Raw genomic sequence first — 7206 nt, forward strand, 5'->3', positions numbered from 1 at the left:
TTCCTTCTTTCTTTCTTTCTTTCTTTCTTTCTTTCTTTCTTTCTTTCTTTCTTTCTTTCTTTCTTCTCTTTCCGTCCTTCTTTGTTTAATGTTTCTTTCTTTGATACAGGGGATTACTATGCAGCTGAGATCCTCCTATCCCAGTCTCCCCAGCGCTGGGATTACAGGCATGTGCCATTATGCCCAGTTTCAGTGGCCATCTTGGTGTGTGGCCAGCACTGAATATGGTACCAGGGATTGAACCCAGGCTCTTGATCTTGCCCGGCAGGCACTTAGACCGCTGAGCTATCTCCTTGGCCCTCCTTCTTCCTTTTGAACATTTCTTCCCATTTCACAATATCTATTGTACATTCTAGACCTCATTTACTCTTTCAGTTTCTCACACTAGGGAGGTGTTTACACATGTGATGTTTACACATATGAGTCTGGCTTATTTCACTTATGAGCACGGCCTTAAGTTGCATATATTTACCCACAGAAGTCTCAAGTTTGTCCTTCTTTACACACTGAGCACTATCAGGAACTAAATAGCCTTAACCTGGGGACTGTGAAGCCCTGGGCTGTCACCTGCTAGGGATGAAAGAAGAAAGGCGTCCCACAGCATCTTAAACCTTGCCCAAGAAAGTTAGACTAAAGCAAAGGCTGGTGACAGAGGCAGTGGTACTTGAAAACAATGAATGATGTTGTCGTTGATACATTGTGTCAACTTGAGGGGTCGGAAACTTGGCTGGATTGGCTTAGTGACCCCATGTCCTCCATGTCCTAAGGCATAGAATCCCCTCCCTGGGGGACTCAGCACAAAAAGGAGATATAAATAGGGTTGAAAAAGGATTCTGCACATCATTTCCTTGGAGGAGATTGATCTTTGCATGCAGTCAGGCCACTTCCTCAGTGGAGCTCCAATCTTCTGCTTCTTCCTCTACTCTTCTCTGTTTTCCACTTCCATGAACTGCTACCTTTTGCCTTCTGCTAGTCTGCCTTGGAGACAGTGGAGTATGAACTGAAATCTCCACTAACTGTGAATTAAATAAACCTTTCCTTTTTTAATTTTGGGTGTCAGGTATTTTTTCCCAGCAAGGAGAGAAGAGTAACTGAGACAAATGGGAAGTTAGCATTTCACCTCATTAGGAGTAAGAATTGGGACTGAGCAGACTTAGAGTGCAATAGCAGGAGCAGAGGACTAAACCACATCACAGCATCCCTCCCCACCCTACAACAAATGGCCTGGGAGGACAGAGACTTGCTGAAAGAAGAATCTTTATCAAAAACTTACTAATCAATTATTTTAACACTTTTTTTTCCTGTTTACAAGGCTGATTCTCTTGATCTCCTATATGTTATGACAAGAAAGATGACAGTATAATACTTAACTGAGAAATCAATTAAGAACAAGACCAAAGAGTTTCTGCATTCATTGATATGTACTGCTGATTCCATAGAAAGGAATTATTTATGTTCCCAGTTCTATGAATTTTTTTTATAGAATGAATTATAAATTTATTTCAACTATTGTCATCAATTATTGATAAATTCTGTGTGGAATGGATATCATCTTTCAAGCAGAGTGAAAGATGACTTCATCTCAGCTTGTCTTGTTTATCAAACATGCATAAGTAACTTGGTTATATTTCAGATGAATTGGATCCATGCCTTTTTGCAACAAAGAAAATTGAATAAAGACAAATGTATTTGTATTGATAGTATTTTTTCTTTCCTTCTTCTTCTTTTTTTTCTTTTGTGGCACTGGGGATTGAACTTAAGACCTTGTGCTTACCAAAAGGGTGCTTGTGTCCCTGAGCTATTTCTCTGGCCCTGGTGGTATTCTTTATGTGGTTTTGCAATGTGTTTGTTAAAGTATGAATATTATCAAATACTTTAGAAAGATTCAAAGTTTTAAAAGGTAATTAAGATGTATCATGCAAGTGTACTAATTCTATACATGGAATGCAAATATTACATATTATAATTATAGGTTAATAAGCAAAATCATTTTATCCCCCGCAAGTAAGAGATACAGCCCTCAAGAACCTCACATCTTACTGGGAGACACCGCTTAGTAAATAAAATGCAAATACAATGGAAAGTAATAAAAGAGGTGAGATTAGATTTAGCAGAAATACTAAGTAGGATGAATGAAGACTTGGTAAGGATGAGAAGATAATTTATACAGTAATTAATGTTTGAGTTCTTAAATTAGAATATACATTTTCCTGAAACAGCAAAAAATATGATAATAGAATGGGAATACAGTCGGAGTTGCATAACAGGAAAAGCTTCAGGATGAAGCAGAAGAAGTATGTTTGAAATTTGTTGTGAAAACTATTTTGTAGATGGTAACATTGTGGATAGAGTAGAATGAAGTCAAGGAAAGGTGATGCACATGTTATCAGGATCTGGGCTTATTTAGGAGTTTGTTGTCCTGATTAGAGAGTTGAACAAGGAATGTGTGAAAGGTACCAATGTTTTCCAGGTAGGAAAGGCAAGGAAAAAGTATATTTTGCAGCATGCAGAGTAGGCCATCAAGAAAGCAAGCAAGCAGTGGCCATGAGGTAAGTTGCCACTGTCTTCCCTGTCCCCCATTCTGACGTCAAATCTAGGCCATCCTATAAAAATCCCTGCTTGATCTCACAGCGTAAACATTGAAGAGAGTGTTCTCTCATTGGTACAAGGTCCAGGGCTTGGGAACTGGTCTGTGAATGTAAAATTCCACAGTGTGATTGATGGGTCACGGACGCTTGCCCAGCCAGGTTGCTACGCTATATCTACCTGTCACATTTCTTTGAGACACATATATCCAATGCTTTTTTCTTTGTTGCTGAGAGTGTGGAGGCCTCTATCTTCATATAACTACTTTTTCCTGAAGGGCTCTGTAGGCCCTACCTATTAGGGATTATGTTCTCTGTTATTATTTACTGGCTGAACTAAGAAAAACTTTCAAGAGGACAATGAAAAAAGATTTAGTAACTATATTGGTTAATACCTTGTGTCAACTTGAGAAGTTTAAAAGTTTAATTAAGTGACTCATCAGAGAACCAAGATTCTTAGTTTATAAACATCCTCATCCTGTATAAGAGAAAGACGTAGACATTTGCATGAGTTCTACACCCACAACTCTAGGGTAACTTGTTTAATATGAGAGGAGAGAGGCTAGCTAAAAGCCACAGCTGCTGCCTTTCCTTTTTCTCTTTGCTGTTTTCTGCTGCCTTAAACTGCTGCTCTCTGTCATGTGCCACTCTGCCTAGAAGCCAATGAAATATAGACTAAAACCTCCACAAAGTGTGAGCCAAATAAATCTTTCCTTCATTAATTTTGGGTGTCAGGTGTTTTGTCCCAGCAACAAATAAGTACTAACTGAGACAAAATTTGGTACCAGGAGTGGGGTCGTTGCTATGACTATACCTGACAATATGGATTACAAGCTTTTAAAAATGTAGGAGAAGAGATAAAAAAGTTTTAAAGATGTCACCTACTAGTAAAGAGCTAAAATACCATGCGCTCTTCTATGTGACAGATTCTAGTCAGAGCTCAAAAGACCAAAATGATGATAAAAAGCCTGCCTATAAAGACCAGGCTAGGGAGGTTTCTGCTAAAAAGAAAGACTACATTGGTCATTAGATTACACATGATTTGTGTTATGGCCTGGAAAAATATTTGTTTATATTTTGATCCTGTCTAGAGACTTTGCCTCAGACAGAGACAAAATACAGTAGACTAGTTAAACTTTCAAAGAAAAAATTCAAGCCAGTCAAATGTGTAGGTAGTGGCATGGCTATTGTTGGGAGCTTTTAGCTAGATATATGTCGAGAGTAAAAGACTAAATATATCAACAGGATGATTTAAAATGAACTGAGTTTGGCAAAAAAAAAAAGGGCCAATATGACTATAAAGTACAAAGATAAAGCTAAGATCTCCATCACCCCACCCCAAGAAAAACCCCAACAAAATTAAAAAATGTCCTGAGGGTATCAACAAGAGGTAACATGTTCTCATCCTTTATAGCCTCAAAATCACAAGGGTGACTTTGCTTTTAAAAAATAAGAAGCTGCAGAGCCCCCTGTTTCAAAATAGAGACAGCTGCCACACCAGGTTCCAAAATAGAGGCAGAAGCCATACCAAATTCCAAAATGGCAACAGCATAAAAAAAATTGTTCACCAAAATCAGGGTCAGAGTGATCAACAATTCAGACACTCAACCCCTACAGCCAAAAAACAAAACAAAACAAAACAAAACAAAACAAACAAACAAACAAACAAAAAAACCTAAATACTGCTCCAGCTGTCAACAGACTTTGACATCATCCACATGGCATTGGCTTTAGATACATTGAGAGTACAAGAGTTCTGAGGTTAAAAAGGCTTCCACCTGGACTTCACAGGCCTTAGAGGCCAGACAATGTGTTTCTGAGAAGACAATATACAAATCTGTAAATAAAAAGCCTACTCAGTAAAAAGTGCAAAAGTTTAAAAAAGGCCAAAAATATAGATTGTTTAAAAAAGCTACAAAAAGAAAACAAAACAGGCCTAAGAAAAAGCCATGAGAGCTACCAAAAAAAAAAAACTGCCATAGAGACAGAGCCATACAAAGCTTTTAGAGCTCATAACTTATTACAGGTTGCTTCAGACATTCCATGTAAAACTATAAGACTTAATGTTTGTCCTTCTAGATTTTAGACTTGTCTTGGTCCCAAGGCTTTATATCCTGCTTCTTATACCTTTTAAAATGGTAATGTTTTTCTTAAAAGTGTTTAACTTTTCATTTATACAGGGCTAATAGCTTAGAGTGCAACTTAGCTCTTAAGAAAGACCTGAGGCAGACTTTTCAACAATGCTAAAACTATTCTGACTTTGACAATTCTCAAAAATAGATGATAATGCCTTTTACATGAAGGGCTATACATGAGTATTTGAGGGGTGCCCTCAGGTAAAATGTCTTGCTTCTAATATAATGCAATGTTCAAGTTATAAAATGTTCATAAATATGTCCTATACCTAAAAACCTTTTTAAAAAAATGTCTAATTGCCAAATTGACAAGGGGTAGCTTACACTGGTTAATATACTATGTTAACTTTAAAAGTTTAATTAACTCAAAAAAAATTAGATCCTTAGTTTATAAACCTCCACATCCTATATAAGAAAAAATATGAACACTATGAGTTCTGCATGCCCAGCTCCAAGATAGTTTATTTATAGCATGAGGGGAGAGAGACTGGATAAAATTAATAGCTGCTGCCCTTCCCCTTGCTCTTTGCTGTTTTCTGCTGCCTTAAACTGCTGCTCTCTGCCATGTGCCACTCTGCCTAAAAGCCAGCCAAATACAGACTAAAACCTGCATAAACTGTGAGCTAAATAAATTGTTCCTTCCTTAATTTTGGGCATTGGATATTTTATCCCATCAAAAAATAAAAAATACCTGAGGCAGTATCCATATGTGGGGAACTGTTCAGCTGCCTGCTTAGTGAGACAAAACTCGGTGAATTTGTAGACCAAATATGAGAAAGAACAGTGCAGATTTTCTGTGAAGGAGAAAGTGCAGTGAACAGGGATATTAGATAGGCTACCAAAAGCCTGAGAACAAGAGCCTTAGCAAGATTACCAACATTTGAAATCTAACTGAAAGCAGGGGTCTCCCATTTAGGATGTGGTGGGTTAGGCTTCATTCATTACTGTACTTATCTGCATTTGGAGCACAAATGAAGTTTTACTTTTGAAGAGGAGCCTTGGTTCTTCCAGCGGTCACAGAGATAGCTTTATTCCTTTGGATGTTCTTTTCCTTCAGGCAGTTTATGTAGGGCTGGCTTTAGCTCAGAAAGGTGAATCCATTTACCTTTGTCTGTCACCCTTACTGCAGTGAGTGCAGCAAGGACTACTGAAAAGGGGTCCTCCCTTTTTGGTTTAAACTGCCTGCAGGAGTCCCTAGTTTTCAGTTTTTAAAGAATATAAAATAGTAATAGAAAAATAACATTAGAAATGATACAATATTTAACTAAACACAGTAATAGAAATTCAACAATGGTTGCTGTATTATGATGTAATCTTCAAATCAGTTGTTTAAGTTACTAGATATAATGTGTAAAATTGTTGTTTTTTTATTTTTTAGGGAAGGAACTACAGGGTGTTTAGGGGCTCACTACTAGATTAGACTTGTAGTGATCTTGTTTACAGCCTCCCAAGAGCTGGGAGTACAGGTGCATGCCACCACACTCAGTCTCAATTGCTGTCTCAGTGTGCCTCAGGAAGGCAGGGACAGCATGGTAGGCCCAGGGATCAAACCCAAAGGGCTCATGCATCTTTTTTCAGGTGCTTTAATCCACTGAGCTATTTGGCTGGCTGCAAAACTATTCTCTCTCTCTTTTTTTTTTTAAAAAAAACGAAACAAAACAGCAAGAACAACAAAAATGTTGTAAGAATTTAAAAAGAAAAAATAATAAGAATACAATGATAAAAATTTTAAACATTAATTGTTCCTTTCAAAAGACCAGCAGAAATCAAAGAGTAAACATAATATAAAAGTTACAATAGATACTGTGAAAGGGAAATAGTTTGTTCAATGGGAAGGAAAAACTGGGATGAGTAAAAGGACAAAAGAAAGAAAAGAAAAAGCTATATTTCTGTATGTATGCAGGATCATTTGGGCAATTGCACTGCTGGTCTTTTCAATTTTTAATGAGCACTTGGTGTCCCTGGCAGACACTGGGGAGACAGTGGGAGGGTCGGGTCCCCCTGCGCCAGCAGCTGGATAGTCTACTGTATTTGGGCCAGGTCAATAAGCTGTTATAAGAATCTTGTGGTTTCAGGATCTACTCCCATATCAGAAAATAGAAAAGACCTCCTCTGTAACATCTCATGTGGTTTCATATTTAACCAAGGTTTTTTTTTTCTTTTTTGTGAGAGAAGTTTAACTTCTTATGAGGAATATTAACAAGAATTGGAGCTGCAACTCAATTCTCTGGGTAAAGGTTTGCCAGAATTCGCTTTAGGGCCTGGTTAGCTCATTTGATCCTTTGAAGCCTAAGGGCTTCCTATAGAATGGAGATGGTTCTTTATTGTAAAGCCTTTGCCAACTCCTTAAATAATTTGACAGGTAAAAGAAAGACCATTTTTATATTATTACTCTGAAGAGAGTGGAACAGTCCAAACCAGGAACTAATTTTCTTTTCTTTTCTTTTCTTTTCTTTTCTTTTCTTTTCTTTTCTTTTCTTTTCTTT

This window comes from Octodon degus, unplaced genomic scaffold, assembly GCF_000260255.1.
Source record: "Octodon degus isolate 3935 unplaced genomic scaffold, OctDeg1.0 scaffold00363, whole genome shotgun sequence".
Taxonomy (NCBI): domain Eukaryota; kingdom Metazoa; phylum Chordata; class Mammalia; order Rodentia; family Octodontidae; genus Octodon; species Octodon degus.